Genomic DNA, 16,112 nt, shown 5'->3' with positions numbered 1-16,112 from the left:
ACAGGGAAGGAACCAGCATAGGTCCATACTAGTCCCTCTGAATGTAGGTCACAGTTGTATGGTTAGGGCAGACTATGGGGCCACTGGCTGTGGCACCAGGATTTATCCCTACTGCATGTACTGGCTTTTGGGAACCCCTGCTCTTTGGATGGATACCTTGCTCAGCCTAGATACAGTAGGGAGGGCCTTGAACCTTCCCCAAAGCATTGTGCCTGACCCTCTCTGAGGAGTGGATGGAAGTGAGGGAGTAGGTAGAGGGACTGGGAGGAGGAGAGGGAGAGGGAACTGGAGTTGGTATGTAAAATGAAAAAAATAGCTTATTTTTTATTTAAAAAGTAAAATGAAATGAAATGATTTTTTTAAAAAGAGAGAAGTCTGCACAAACAAAGCATATTGTAAACACATATTGTGTGAGATCGGGATTGTTCAGGCAAGTCTTTATTACGCTATGGCAGCCAAAGAATCCTTCTCTTCAGTTAGGGTGAGTCTCTAAACGTCAGCTTCATTGCAGACCCCAACTTCTATGTTATCTTCTGTCATTTGCCTTTCAGGGCTTTCCTTAATCTTAGGATTAAGACAACTGTATGAACGACATCTCCCAGTTCTAGGTCTTCATTACATCTCTTCTCAAGGAAAGTTGTCCTGTTCACACAGTTCTTCCCCTCTGCTGTGGCCTTCCAGACAAAGGAAGCTCCAAGTGGCTCTGACTGAAGTAAATGTGGTTGGCCTTCATTCTACCCACAAATAAATAAAGAAATGCCAAATGAATGAACACCACCTGACTGGGTATCCTCTTGCATGACAGAGGCTACTCTCTATACCAGCTGGCCCACGGGAATGGGTTCTTGGTAAACAAGGTAGAATTGTGTAGCACTCTGCAATTTGGGCCAGCACCACTGCATACCAAACTGTTATACTTGGTAATCAGTTCCACTTTGTGTACACTCGTGTTGTCATAAAGGATGGAGTTCTGATTTTTTCTCATTTGCTAATACTACACCATTTGCAGCTTTTTATTTCAGTTTTTACTGTGAATTGTAGGCCATTTATTTTATTTTGCTTTATGTCTAAAAACCACTTATGAGTAGATACATAAAATATTATTTGTCTTTCTGGGTCTGGTTTACCTCACTCAATATGAGGTTTTCTAGATCCATCCATTTGCCCACAAATTTCAAGATGTCATTTTTTTCTGCTGTGTAGTACTCTGTTGTGTAAATGTATCATATTTTCCTTATTCATTTTTTTGGTCGAGAGACATGTAGGTTTTCTCCAGGTTCTGGCTATGACAAACAATGCTGCTGTGAACATAGTTGAGCACATGTCCTTGTGGCACGATTGAGCATCCTTTGGTTGTATACCCAAAAATGGTATTACTGGGTCTTGAGGAAGGTTGTTTCCTAATTTTTGGAGAAATCACCACACTGACATCCAAAGGGATTGTACCAGCTTACATTCCTACCAGCAATGCTGGAGTGTTCCCTTCACCCCACAACCTCTCGAGCATAAGTTGTCATCAGTGTTTATTGATCTTGGCCGTTCTGACATGTGTAAGATGGAATCTCAGTGTTGTTTTGATTTGCATTTCTCTGATAACTAAGGATGTTGAACATTTCCTTAAGTGTCTGTCTTTCAGCCATTTAGATTCCTCTGTTGAGAGTTCTCTCTTTAAGTCTGCACCCCAGTTTATTTTTTATTGGATTATTTGTTCTTTTGGTGACCAATTTCTTGAGTTCTTTGTATATTTTGGAGATCAGCCCTCTGTCTGATGTGGGGTTAGTGAAGATCTTTTCCCAGTCTATAGGCTGCAATTTTTTCTTGTTGTCCATGCCCTTTGCTTTACAGGAGTTTCTCAGTTTTAGGAGGTCTCGTTTATTAATTGTTTCTCTCAGTGTCTATGCTGTCGGGGTTATATTTACAAAGTGGTCTCTTGTGCCAATGTGTTCAAGTGTACTTTCCACTTTCTCTTCTTTGAGGTTCAGTGTGATTATTAGGTTTTTTTTTGGTATTTCAAGACAGGGTTTCACTGTAGCTTTGGAGCCTGTCCTGGAACTAGCTCTTGTAGACCAGGCTGGCCTCAAATTCAAAGAGATTCGCCTACCTCTATTTCCCAAGTGCTGGGATTAAAGGCGTGCATTACCACCGACCGGTTTTAGTGTGGTTAGTTTTATGTTGAGGTCCTTGAACCGTTTGTACTTGAGTTTTATGCATGGCAATTTATATGGATCTATTTTCATTCTTCTACATGCAGATATCCAGTTATGCCAGCATCGTTTGTTGAATATGCTTGCTTTCTTTTTCCCATTTTATGCTTTTGGCTTCTTTGTCAAAATTCAGGTGCTTGTAGGTGTGTGAATTGATATCTGGGTCTTCTATTGGGTTCCATTGGTCCTCCTGTTTGTTTTTATGCCAATGCCAGGCTTCTTTCAGTACAGTAGATATGTAGTAGAGGTTGAAGTCAAGGATTGTAATGCCTCCAGAAGTTCCTTTATTGTTTTTACTTTCCTGGGTCTTTTGGTTTTCCATATGAAGTTGAGTATTGTTTTTTCGAGGTGTTGTTTCTCTGATTTCTTTCTCAGTCCATTTATCATCCATAAAAGAAGAGCAACTCATTGTTTTGAGTTAATCTTGTACCCCGCTTAATTACTGAAGGTGTTTATGAGTTGTAAAAGTTCCTTGTTAGAATTTTTGGATTCACTTATATAAACTGTCATGTCATCAGCAAATAGTGAGTTTGACTTCTTTTCTGATTTGTAACCGCTTGATCTCCGTTTGTTGTGTTATTGCTATAGCTAGAACCTCAAGTACTATGTTGAATAGATATGGAGAGAGTGGACAACCTTGTCTTGTTCCTGATTTCAGTGGGATCACTTTGAGTTTCTCTCCATTTAGTTTGATGTTGGCTGCTGACTTGCTTTATTATGTTTAGGTATGTTCCTTTTATTCCTGCTCTTCCCAAGATCTTTATTATGAAGGGATGTGGTATTTTGTTGAAGGCTTTTCCAGCATATAATGAGATGATCATGTAGGGCTTTTTTTTGGTTTGTTTATATGGTGGATTACATTGACAGATTTTTATATGTCCAACCATCTTTGTATCTCTGGAATGGGTCATGGGTCATGGTGGATGATTTTTCTGATGTGTTCTTGGGTTCACTTTGCCAGTATTTTATTGAGTATTTTTGCATCCATGTTCATGTGTGAGACTGATCTGTAATTTTCTTTCTTAGTAATGTGTTCATGTGGTTTGGGTATCAGGGGAATTTCTGTTATGTTCCCCTTTTCTTTTCTGATTTTGTTAGATTGGATATTCTCTCTCTGCTTTTTGGTTAGTTTGGATGAAGTTTTGTCTATTTTGTTTTGTCTATTTTCTCAAAGAACAAACTCTTTGTCTCACTGATTCTTTGTATTCTTTTCTTTGTTTTTGTTTTGTTGAATTTAGCTCTCAATTTGATTATTTCCTGCCTTCTAGTTCTCTTAAGTGAGTTTGCTTCTTTTTGTTCTAGAGTTTCAGGTGTTACGTTAACTCACTAGTATGGGATTTTTTCCAGCTTCTATGTAGGCATTTAGGGCTATGATGATTCCTCTTAACACTGCTTTTATTGTATCCTATAAATTTGGGTGTGTTGTGTGGTCATTTTCATTGACTTTTAGGAAGTCTTTTATTTCTCCCTTTATTTCTTCCTTGACCCATTGATGATTCAGGTGAGCACTGTTCAATTTCTATGTGTTTTTTGGCTTTGTGAAATTAGTATTGCTGTTGATTTCCAATTTTAAGCCATTTTGATCTGAAAAGATATATGGGGTCATTCCATATTCTTTGGATGTGTTGAGGCTTGCTTTGTTACCTAGTACATGGTCAGTTTTTTGAGAAGGTTCCACGAGGTGTTGAGAAAAAGGTACATTCCTTTATGTTTGGTTGGAATCTTCTATAGATGTCTGCTAAGTCCATTTGAGTCATAACATCTGTTAGTTCCTTTATTTCTCAGTTATTTTTCTGTCTGACAGACCTGTCCATTGGTGAGAGTGGGGTGTTGAAGTCTCTCACTATTAGTGTGTGGAGTTTAATGTGTGATTTATGCTTTAGTAGTGTTTTTTGACATATGAGGGTGCCCTTTTATTTGGAGCATAGATGTTCAGTATTGGGATTTCCTCTTGATGAATTTTTCTGTGAGAAAAATGAATTGTCCTTGTTTGCCTCTTTTGATTGATTTTAGTTTGAAGTCTATTTTGTTAGATATTAGGATAGCTACACCAGCTTGTTTCTTAGATACATTTGATTGAAATTCTTTTCCTACCCCTTTACACTGAGATAATGTCTGTCTTTGAGGTTGAGGTGTGTTTCTTGTATGCAGGAGAAGGATAGATTTTGTTTTCATATCCTATCTGTTAGCGTGTGTCTTTTTATAGGTAAGTTGAGTCCATTTATATTAAGGGATATTATTGACCAGTGATTGCAAGTTTTTGTTATTTTTGTTTTAGTTGTTAATTATGTTATTGTGTGTGTTTTCCCCTTCTTTAGGATTTGCTGCTATTGTCTGTGTTTGTGTGGATGTAGCTAACTTCCTTCGTTGGAGTTTTCCTTCTAGTACTTTGTGTAGGGCTGGGTTTGTGGCTTGGTATTGGTTTAAATCTGGTTCTGTCATGGAATATCTTGTTTTGATCCTCTGTGGTGATTTATAGTTTTGCTAGGTATAGTAGTCTGGGCTTGCAACCATGTTCTCTTAATGTCTTCACAATGCTTCACCAGGATGTTCTGGCTTTTATTGTTTCCATTGAGAAGTCAGGTGTAATTCTGATATGTCTGCCTTTATATGTAACTTGGCCTTTTTCCTTTACAGTTCTTAATATTCTTCTTTTATTCTGTATGTTTAGTGCTTTGATTATTATGTGGTGAGAGGATTTTTTTTTTGATTTAGTCTATTTGGTGTTCTGTAAGCTTTCTGTATCCCCATATGCATGTCTTCCTTTAGGTTGGGAAAATTTTCTTCTATGATTTTGTTGAATATATTTTCTGTGATTTTGAGTTTGACTTCTCCTTCTTCTATCCCTATTATACTTAAGTTTGATCTTTTTATGTGTTCCATATTTCCTGGATATTTTGTGTTAAGCTCTTGTTAGATTTAGTATTTTCTTTGATCGATCAATCCATTTTCTCTATTGTATCTTCAGTACTTGAGTTTCTTTCTTCCATCTCTTGTATTCTGCTCTTTATGCTTGCATTGTGGTTTCTGATCATTTTCCCATATTTTCCATTTTCAGAATTCCCTGCAGTCTCAGGTTCTTGGGACAATTAACAGTGTCAGATATGAGCTCAAGCTCATGGAGAGGGCCTTAAATCCAATAGAAGAATGTTTGCTTCCTTTGGTAACATCCATGGCACTATTGTAATAGTGATCATATACTTCAGGCAGGTTGTTATTATAGCTCACAGATATGGATATATCCATATGAATATATGGCTAGCTGGGTGAGATTACTTCCTTTTATCCTCCAGTAGCATGCATAATACCTTCAGCATGCACATAAGCCAGAAGGATGTGACTTCCTGTTGAGTACTAGCTAGTTTTCTCCATGTTCTATGACATGAGTATCTTCAACAATAGGATCTGACCGCTAAATTGTGTAGGGTAACTATTCTGGCTAGTCTTATATCAACTTGACACACAAGCTAGAGTAATCTGGAAGGAGAAAACCTCACTTGAGAAAATGCTCTCCATATGATATGGCTGTAAGGCATTTTCTTAAATTAGTGTTTGATGAGGGAGGGCCCAGCCCATTGTAGGTGGAGCCGTCCCTGGGCTGGAGGTCCTGTGTTTCATAAGAAAGCAGGCTCAAAATGTCAGGGGAAACAAGCCTGTAAGCAGTACCATTCCATGGCCTCTGCATCAGCTTCTGCTTCCAGGTTCCTGCCCTGTTTGAGTTCCTGTCCCGACTCCCTTCAATGATGAACAGTGATGGAAGTGTGAGCCAAATAAACTCTTTCCTCCCCAGTTTGCTTTCTGGTCATGTGTTTCATTACAGCAATAGAAAACCTAACTAAAAGAGTAACCAATAATATTGCCAGATCCCCATAATGTTTGAAGGGATCTATTTGATACCCCACCCCAGCCAATGTGTTTAAAAGATGTAACCCAATTCCTGGAACTGGGCCTTTTATTTGGCAGCATATGAAAAGTTGCTGGTGCTTTTTGACACTATGTTCCAATTCTCTAGTCTTGTCTTTATAGACACTGTGTGTCCATAAAAAAAACAATAAATATGAAGGAATTTTAATTAGTCCTATCTAGCTACAAGAGGATTGAGAATCATGTATGTTAGAGGCATAAGACCGAAACAAACTAAATCCTCTTGAGAAATCAAGATGATGATTAGTAATTAGTAATAGACAGAACAATACCCCTTATACATGATGAACATTTGTCTTGTTTGTTGAAGTCCAGAAGTCGATATGATGGTTGTGCTCCATGAAGACCAAGTGATTTCTGGCTCCTTGCCATATGTGATAACCGATTTTATAAAATGTCTCTATGCTCTCTGACTGTATGACCTTAAAACTTTCAGAATGTTGATGATAGACTTGATGTTACTCTGATGTTTCAGATTCCGCGTGCTAGTTACATGTTCCCCTTTTACAACCCTTAATATTCTTTGATTTGTAGTTTTGACATTTTGACTATGATATATCATGAAGAGGTTCTCCTCTGGTTGTACATATTTGTGATTCTGTATTCTTTTTGCAACTAGAAATCTATTTTTTTCTAATTTTGGGAAATTCTCAACCATAATTTTATTGAAAATACTGTTTAGACTATTAGATTTGATCTCAGCTCCTTCTAGCTCATGAATCCTTAGATTTTATTTCTTGAACATTTGGTTATGTTCATTTTTCCCTTAGGCACATCTGTATGTTTTATTTTCTTTATTTTTTTCAATATTCTTTCTTTTTCTTTTTTTTTCTTTACTCTTCTCTCATATATTGCATTCTGACCACAATTTCCTCTTTCTCCTCTCCTCCATGACTGCCCCTCTCAGATCTCTTCCTCCTCTCCTATCAGAAAAATTCAGGCCTCCCAGTGATATTAACCAAACATCCAAACAGAGCATATCAAGTTATAATAAAATTAGGCAAATCTCCTCATATTAAAGCAGCATGAGGCAACCTAGTAGGAGTAAAATGGTTCCAAAAGCAGGCAAGAGTCAGAGACAGCACCCATTTCCAGTACATGTAGTCCCACAAGAATACCAAGATACATAGGCATAACATACATGCAGAGGACCTTGGTCAGATGCATGAAGGCTCCCTAATTATTGTTTCTGTCTCCGTGAACCCGAGTGCTGGTTAGTTGATTCTGTGCACCATTTTTTTTTTTTTTGTGATGTCTTTGACCCTTCTGGTTTTTTTTTTTATTTTATTGAATAAAAGGAAAAAAAGTTTCCGCCTCCTCCCAGCCTCCCATTTCCCTGCCCCTCCTCCCACCCGTCTCCCCCTCCCCCCGCTCCTCTCCCCCTCCCTCTCCAGTCCAAAGAGCAGTCAGGGTTTCCTGCCCTGTGGAAAGTCCAAGGTCCTCCCCCCTCCGTCCATATCTAGGAAGGTGAACATCCAAACTGGCTAGGCTCCCACAAAGCCAGCACATTAAGCAGGATCAAAACCCCGTGCCATTGTCCTTTGTGTCTCATTAGCCCTCATTGTTCGCTATGTTCAGAGAGTCAGGTTTTATCCCATGCTTTTTCAGTCACAGTCCAGCTGGTCTTGGTGAGCTCCCAATAGATCAGCCCCACTGTCTCCGTGGGTGAGTGCACCCCTCGTGGTCCCGACTTCTTTGCTCATGTTCTCCCTCCTTCTGCTCCTCATTGGGACCTTGGAAGCTCAGTCCAGTGCTCCAGTGTGGGTCTCTGTCTCTCTTTCTTCCTATCCCACCCAGCTTGCATCCAGAACCCTTCCCACCTCGGCCCCCCTTCTGGCTTCTATAATCCATCCTTGACAGCTTTTGCAGGATTCTCTGAGCTCTGCCTATTGTTTGCCTGTGGGTCTCTGTATATTATGTTCCCATTCGTTGCTAGGTGAAGCCTCTTTGATGATGTTTATGCTAGACTACCATCTACAAGTATAGCACGGTATCATTAGAAATCGTTTCACTGACTCTTTTTTTTTTTTGGCAGTCATGTTTGGTTCTATCGTAGATCTCTGGGCTATCCAGACTCTGATTCCTGGCCCCCCAGTCAGTATCAGGCATGCGATTCCTACATTCTTATTTTTTCTTTATTTTGACTTTCTCCTTTACTCATACTGAGAAAACCTCTAGTTGGCCATGTCTCTGACATTTTTTCTACATCATTTTAAAAGACTATTTTGAAGAACGTAGCATTCTTGTCTGGTTCATATTTAACTTCAGTGCTTGGAATATAACATTACTTGCTTTCTTGGATGTGTAGATTATGGCGTTAGATCTGGTATTTTCTGGTGTGATTTCTTCTTTAAATGAGTTGGTATTGTTCTTTAATGGTTTTTAATATTTTGGGCTTTATATTTGATCTTCTGATTGTAATATGCCACAGTGTAATTCTAGTCATGCTTTGTTGCAGTTCTAAATGCCTCTTCTGTTTGAATGTCCAGTTCTTTCTCCAGATTTTGGGCTACAATTCAAAATAACTTTCCCTTCCATAAATTACTTCTTGTTAGCTATTTCGTTGTAGCAATAAAAAATAGAGAATAAATAATATTAATCCTGATTTTATTTAAGGACCTTAAAATAATTTAATTTCTTTATTTTGAGTAACCTATATCCCCAAATTCCCAGCTCCTAGCTTTATTAGTATCATTGCCAAAATAGATTCCTTATGATAATGTTTCAGTCAACAAAGAAAAAGTCAGTATTGATCACTTTAAATTTTATTTTAATACAAACCACTTGCATTTAGTTGTTAGTCCTATAGTTAGTGCACAACTAGTCAATATATAATTTATTATAATTTTTAAACCTGAAATCATGTTACCTATTCAGTTTATTTAATATTCTTAACTATATGCAGGTTTTAGTTTTTTTCTTTTTTCCCCCCTCATGTTTTTCTTATTTGTTGGCTGGCATTGTTTTATTTTTAGCATGTTAATGTACATTTGCCTTTTTCTGAATTAAAATGACACAGGTTATTGTGAGCTGGTCTTTTTTTTTTTCAGTTCAGGAACATGGGTTCTCACCTTTTATATCCTTTTTCCTAAATGTTTTATCATGAAGTGTTTTTATACATTTTAAATTAAATATAATTGCATTATTTCACTCATACTTTTTCCCCCTCTAGGTCTTTCCAAGTCCCTTACCTTTAACTCGCTTCATATCTCTCCCACTCTCAAATTCATAAATTCTCCCTCGATTATTGTGATACATATGTGTGTGTAGTACACATTCATAGCGCACAATTAGTCAAACTATAATCATATATATGTGTGTGTAATGTGCACACATAGTGTATAACTAGTCAATATGTACTCATATATAAAATGTGTTTGTTTGTGTGTGCATATATATAGTGCACAACTAGTCTATGCATGATTATATATATATATATATTCATGTGTGTAGTGCATATATATAGTACACAACTAGTTTATAATTATGTACTAAACATGAATCAAGGCAATAGCCCACAAACTTGCATAAAGGCCAATCCTTTGGAGATATTTTCTCTTCTGAGATGGCCTCTTCCAAAGATGACTCTGGTTAGTGTCAAATTGACAAAGAACTAGCCAGCACATCATATTTGTGTACAGATGTATAAATTCAGTCAAAACAATTATTGTTGTTTGTGTGTCTATGTCTTCAGGACTGATCACTTTATATTGAACAACCATTTAGAGAATTCACCCTTGGAAGAGGTTACTTCTCATTCTCCCAGCAATAATCAGTTTCCTATAGTTCCTTGTCCAGGGCTACTACCCTGTGAAATCTTCCCTCTTATGAATTAGTTTGTCTGCTGATATTGCCATTGTTCAGATCTGGTTTTTGCAGCCCTTCCTTTTAGAGACAGTTTCACAGCAGAATTCTGATATTCTGACTCTTAGTATTTTTCCACCCCCTCCATGATATTCCCTAATATATAGGTACTGGAGCTGTGATGCAGATGTATCCACTGGGACTGGGTTCTCCACAGTCCATTGATAACTGCTTTATATTCATTTGTGATTTTTTTGTGCTGCTCACCATTTGTATTAAAGAGAAGCTTCTTTGATGATGGATGGTACCTATGCTTACCTGCAGACATAAGGACAATGTTAAAAAAAGGAGTTAAAATTATGCTACTCCAATGAAGTGGTAGTCATGGCTTCTTTTCTAAGAGCCATGACCCCACTGGCCCTGGAACATTAATTAGCTAGGTTTCTAGTATCAGGCATTATTTGTATCCTGCTGACTGAGCCTTAAATACAGTTAGACAGCCATTGGTTATGACTAGCATATGAGTTCCACTTATTGCACCTTTCTGGATGGCTTCCCATGCTGATTATTATATTGTGGTATGTAGATGTTGCAGCTGAGTAGGATTATTTATTACTTCCCTTTCTGGTACCATAGAGATTAGGCCACAGGAAAGAGGCTTTCTGGTTCGATGGAAGTCAAATCATTCAAGTACTATGACGTTAGGTGTGTGGTGTCTTCAACATTAGGGGCTTACCTTCAATCTCTGAGAGATAACACAGGGCTACACCAATTGTCTGTCCTGTTTTGGAAGTCACTTGAACTACTCTGAAAAACAGTTTTAAATGAGATTCATGTCTTTACTGGAGACTTTGTTAGTCTGTGGTTCTTGTGAGGAGCATTGTCAGTTCAAGTGGCATAACTTCATAAACACACATATGTGTACACATACACTTACATGTTTTAGGCAAATATAAAATTATAAGATTTTTTGAGGCTTAATACACAATCTTGGTGTTATTTGTCTGTCCTTTCCTTTGTTACTTTGATTTTGACCTCCCTTCCTGTTATTTAGTGGAGCCCCCTTTGCTGATTTTCATTTTGAGTTGATATCACCCCTACCCTGTGAGGCTCATATCAAGCATGCCTTCATGGTCACTTTATGCTTCCCTGGTTTCCATACCTACTCCACATTGCAGACTTACATCTACAGATTTGGAATTCAGAACTGCAGATAAGAGAGAATATGTGGTACTTTTATTTCTGGGTCTCTTTGTTTCCTCATTCAACATAATCCTTTCTTGGTCTAACTAATTATCTGCACATTTCATGATTTTATTTTTATTTACAGCTGAATGGCATCCCGTCGTGTATATGTGGTATGCTTTATAATCCTACCCATTCTTCTGTTGAAGGACATTTAAGTTGTTTCCGTTTCCAGTCTATTGTGAATGGGGCAGTAAGGAACATTGCTGAACAAGTGTCTGTGGAGTAGGATATCAATTCCTTTGGGCACATGCCAAGGATGGGTAGAACTAAGTTATGTGGTAAATTTCATTTTAATTTCTGAGGATTTTATGTACTGATTTCCATAGTGGTTTCATCAATTTTCATCCCACCAATAGTTATAGAGGGTTCTCCTTTTTGTATACCATGTTTACATTTGTAATGTAGCATGGTAATCTTAGTCATCCTGACTAGAGTAGATGAAACCTCAAAATTATTTAAACTTTTGTTTGCCTAATTGTTAAGGTTAATGAACCCCCTTTGAGAAATTTATTAGCCATTTTTATTTCTGCTATTGAGAATTCCAATCAGATCTATATCCCATTTTTAAATTTGACCTTTTGGGTTTTTTTGACTATTTTGTTTTGAGTTTTAAAGTTCTTTATATATTATATAAACTAATTCGGCAAAGATTCTCTCCAATTCAGTGGGTTTATTCTTCACTTGATTGTTTCCTTAGCTGTGCAGAATGTTTTCATTTTTATGTCAGTTGTTGACCTTTATTCCAGAGAAAATGAAATACAATTCAGAAAAGTCCTTTCTTACACCTAAATCTTTTTAAAATAGAATTCTACATTTAATTTATTTTTTATTGTTTTTATTGAGCTATATATTTTTCTCCACTCCCATCCCTTTCTCTCCCTTCCACTTCTATACTCTCCCATGGTCCCCATGCTCCCAATTTACACAAGATATCTTGTCTTTTTCTTGTATATTCCCATATAGATTAGATCCATGTAAGTCACTCTTAGCATCCTCATTGTGGTCTAGGATCTCTGCAATTGTGAATTGTAGGCTGATTTTCTTTGCTCTATGTCTAAAAGCTACTTATGAGTGAGTGCATATGGTATTTGTCTTTCTGGGTGTGTATTACCTCACTTAATATGATGTTTTCTAGATCCATCCATTTGCCCACAAATTTCAAGGTGTCATTATTTTTTTCTGCTGTGTAGTACTCCATTGTGTAAAGACACCACATTTTCCTTATCCATTCTCCAGTTGAGGGACATTTAGTTGGTTTCCAGGTTCTGACTATGAGAAACAGTTCTGCTATGAACATAGTTGAGCACATGTCCTTGTGGTACAATTGAGCATCCTTTGTTATATACTCAAAAGTGGTATTGCTGGGTCTTTAGATAAGTTGTTTCCCAATTTTCTGAGAAATTGTCATACTGATGTCCACAAGGGCTGTACCAGTTTCCAATCTCACCAGTAATACAGGAGTGTTCCATTTACCCCACATTCTCTCTAGCATAAGTTGTCATCAGTTTTTTTTTTTTTTTTATCTTGGCCAAGATACATTCTTACAGATCTAAGATGGAAACTCAGAGTTGTTTTGATTTACATTTCACTGATGACTAAGGATGTTGAGCATTTCCTTAAGTGTCTTTCAGCCATTTTAGATTTCTCTGTTGAGAGTTCTTTGGTTATGTTTGTACTCCATTTTTTTTATTGGATTATCTGTTCTTTTGATGACCAATTTCTTGAGTTCTTTGTATATTTTGGAGATAAGACCTCTGTCAGATGTGGGGTTGGTAAAGATATTTTCCCATTCTGTAAAATGCTGTTTAGTCTTGTTGACCATGTTCTTTGCTTTACAGAAACTTTTCAGTTTCAGAAGATTCCATTTATTGTTTCTCTCAGTGTTTGTGCTACTGAGGTTGTATTTAGGAAGTAGTCTCTTGTGCCAATGAATCCAAGTGTACTTCCACTTTCTCTTCTATGAGGTTCAGTGTGGTTGGCTTTAGGTTCAGGTCTTTGATCCATTTGTACTTGAGTTTTGCATATGATGATAGACATAGATCTATTTTAATTCTTCTAGATGTTGGGGTCCAGTTATGCCAGCTCCATTTGTTAAATATGTTTTTTTCCCATTTTATATTTTCTGCTTCTTTGTGAAAAAAAAGTTGTTAGTACGTGTGTGGATTGATATCTGGGTTTTCAATTCAGTTCCATTCGTCCTCCTGTTTGTTTTTATGCCAATACCAGGCTGTTTTCAGTACTGCAGCTCTGTAGTAGAGTTTGAAGTCAGGGATTGTGATGCCTCCAGAAGTTTCTTTATTGTACAGGATTATTTTGGCTATGCCATTTCTTTTCTGTATGAATTTGAGTATTATTCTTTAGAGGTCTGTGAAAAATTTTGCTGGGCTTTTGCTGGGCATTGATTTGAATCTGTAGATTGTTTTTGATAAGATTGTCATTTTTATTATGTTAATTCTACCTACTCAAGAGCATGAGAGACCTTTCCATTTTCTGGCGTCTTCTTCAATTTCTTTCTTTGGGAGAGGGTTGAAGGGCAGAGGAGTGACAGGGAGGGGAGCAGAGAAAAATAGAGAGCTCAATAAAAAATCAATAAAAAAGAAAATCCTTGAAGATAACAAAAAGCTATACAGAACTTTCACTTGTTTTGTTAGATATTTTATGCTATGTGTGTCTATTGTGAAGGGTGATGTTTCTCTGATTTCTTTCTCAGCCCATTTATCAGCTGTGTACAGGAAGGCTACTGATTTTTTTGAGTTAATCATATATCCTGCTACATTACTGAAGGTGTTTATGAGGTGAAAAAGTTCCTTGATAGAATTTTTGGGGTCGCTTATGTAAAATATCATTTCATCAGCAAATAGTGAGAGTTTGACTTCTTATTTTTTCCTTATTTGTATCCCCTTGATCTCCTTTTTGTTGTCATATTGCTCTAGCTAGGACCTCAAAAACTATGTTGAATAGATATAGATAGAGTGGACAACCCTGTCTTGTTCCTTAATTTAGTGGGATTGCTTTGAGTTTCTCTCCACTTAGTTTAATGTTGGCTGTTGGCTTGCTGTATATTGCCTTTATTGTGTATAGCTATGTTCCTTGTATCCCTGCTCTCTCCAAAACCTCTATCATGAAGTGAAGCTGTATTTTGTCAAAAGCTTTTCTGGCATCTAATGAGATGATCATGTATTTTTTTTCAGTTTGTTTATATGGTGGATTGCGTTGACCGATTTTTATATGTTGAACAATCCCTGCATCTCTGTACACCCAAATCTTTTAAGGTTGCTTTCCCCCCTAGCATTTCAGGTTTAAAATTGAAGTCTTTGATCATGTTAGAGATACTTATTGGACAAGGTACTAGATAGAGCTAATCTCATTCTGGACATTTGGATTTTCCTGCAAAGTTAGTTGAAGAACTCATCATATTGAGTGTTTTTTTTTTGTTTTAATAGTCTATATGTCTTTTTTGTGCCTGTACAATATTACTTTTATTATTATAGCTCTATAGTATATCTTGAAATAAGGAGTGGCAATCCTGCCATTATTATTCTTTTTACTTAGAACTGCTTTGCCTATCAAGGGTATTTTTTGCTTCCACATGAATTTTAAGATTATTTTTATATTTTTGTGAAGAATGTTGTGGGTATTTTTATTTGGACTGCTTTAAATGAATGAGTTGCTTTTGGTAGGATAGTAATTTCAAAATATTAACACTATTACAATATTTTAGCAATGATAACTGTAGTAAGGAGGGCTACTTGTTTGTTCCTGGTTGTTCAACCCTGAAATAACCACACAGAAACTGTATTAATTAAATCACTGCTTGGTTCATTACCTCTAGCTTCTTATTGGCTAAGTCTTGCATATTAATTTAACCAATTTCTATTAATCTGTGTATTACCATGTGGTTGTGGCTTACCTGCAAGTTTCTGGCATCTGTCCCCAGCTGCAGCTTCATGGTGTCTCTAAACTCTGCCTTCCTTCTCCCAACATTCAGTTTAGTTCTCTGCCTAGCTTTATTCTGCTAAATCACTGACCAAAACAGCTTCTTTCTTCATTAACCAAAAAAAGCAACATATACAGAAGGACCTCCCACACCAATAACAATATTAAAACTGATCCATGAGCACAGGGAGGCTTTCCAGTTTATAGTATCTTTTTCAATTGCCTTTTTGAGATGTGAAGTTTTCATTATAGAAATCATTCACATCCTTCATTAGACTTATTACAAGATATTTTATTACCTTTGTTTCTATTGTAATTGGGAGCGTTAAATGGTCACTTTCTCACTGTGTTTTTTTGTGTTGTATAGAGAAACTACTGATTTTCTAAAGTTGATTTTATATCCTACCCCTTCACTGAAATTGTATAGTTTTCAAATGCTCTTGGTAGAATTTTTATTATATTTTATGTATAATAACATTTCATTTGTAAATAGGGAAAATTTGACTTCTTTTTTCAATTTGTAGCTCTTTAATTTCTTTCTCTTGTCATATTGTTCTGATTTGTTTATTTAGCATTATACTGAAAAGGAGCACTGATAGTGGACAGACCTGTCTCCTTCCTGATTTTGATAAGATTTCTCAAATTTTGTTCATTTTGGTAATGTTGGCTGTGGATTGGTTGGACATATATAGCCATTTTTTTAACAGCTGTAGGACTTTCTCAGTGGAATTTTTAGGGCCACTTATGTATACATTCATATCATGTATAGATAGAGATACTTTGACTTCTTTCTTTCATATAAGTATTCCCTTGATCTTTAGTTGTTATTGCTCTAGCTAAGACTTCATAAGTATCAAGAGAGTAGACAACCATGCCTTATTCCTATTATTAATGGAAGTGTTTTGAGTTTCTCTCTATTAGGTTGCTGTTGGCTGTGGACTTGCTATAATCACTTCTATTATTTTTCATTTTGAAGTGTGTCCCTTTTATCCTTAG

The 16,112-nt window shown here is 36.7% G+C and overlaps 1 pseudogene; it reads right to left on the bottom strand.

Annotated features, from left to right (window-relative positions):
- Positions 1-441: 441 nt before the first annotated feature.
- LOC121445257 lies at positions 442-15,129 on the bottom strand (annotated as a pseudogene).
- Between the last annotated feature and the right edge of the window lie 983 nt (positions 15,130-16,112).

Source organism: Microtus oregoni, unplaced genomic scaffold, assembly GCF_018167655.1.
Source record: "Microtus oregoni isolate MIOR12 unplaced genomic scaffold, Mior012 000169F_ref0000294, whole genome shotgun sequence".
NCBI lineage: Eukaryota > Metazoa > Chordata > Mammalia > Rodentia > Cricetidae > Microtus > Microtus oregoni.
This window is presented reverse-complemented; position numbering and strand designations above follow the sequence as displayed.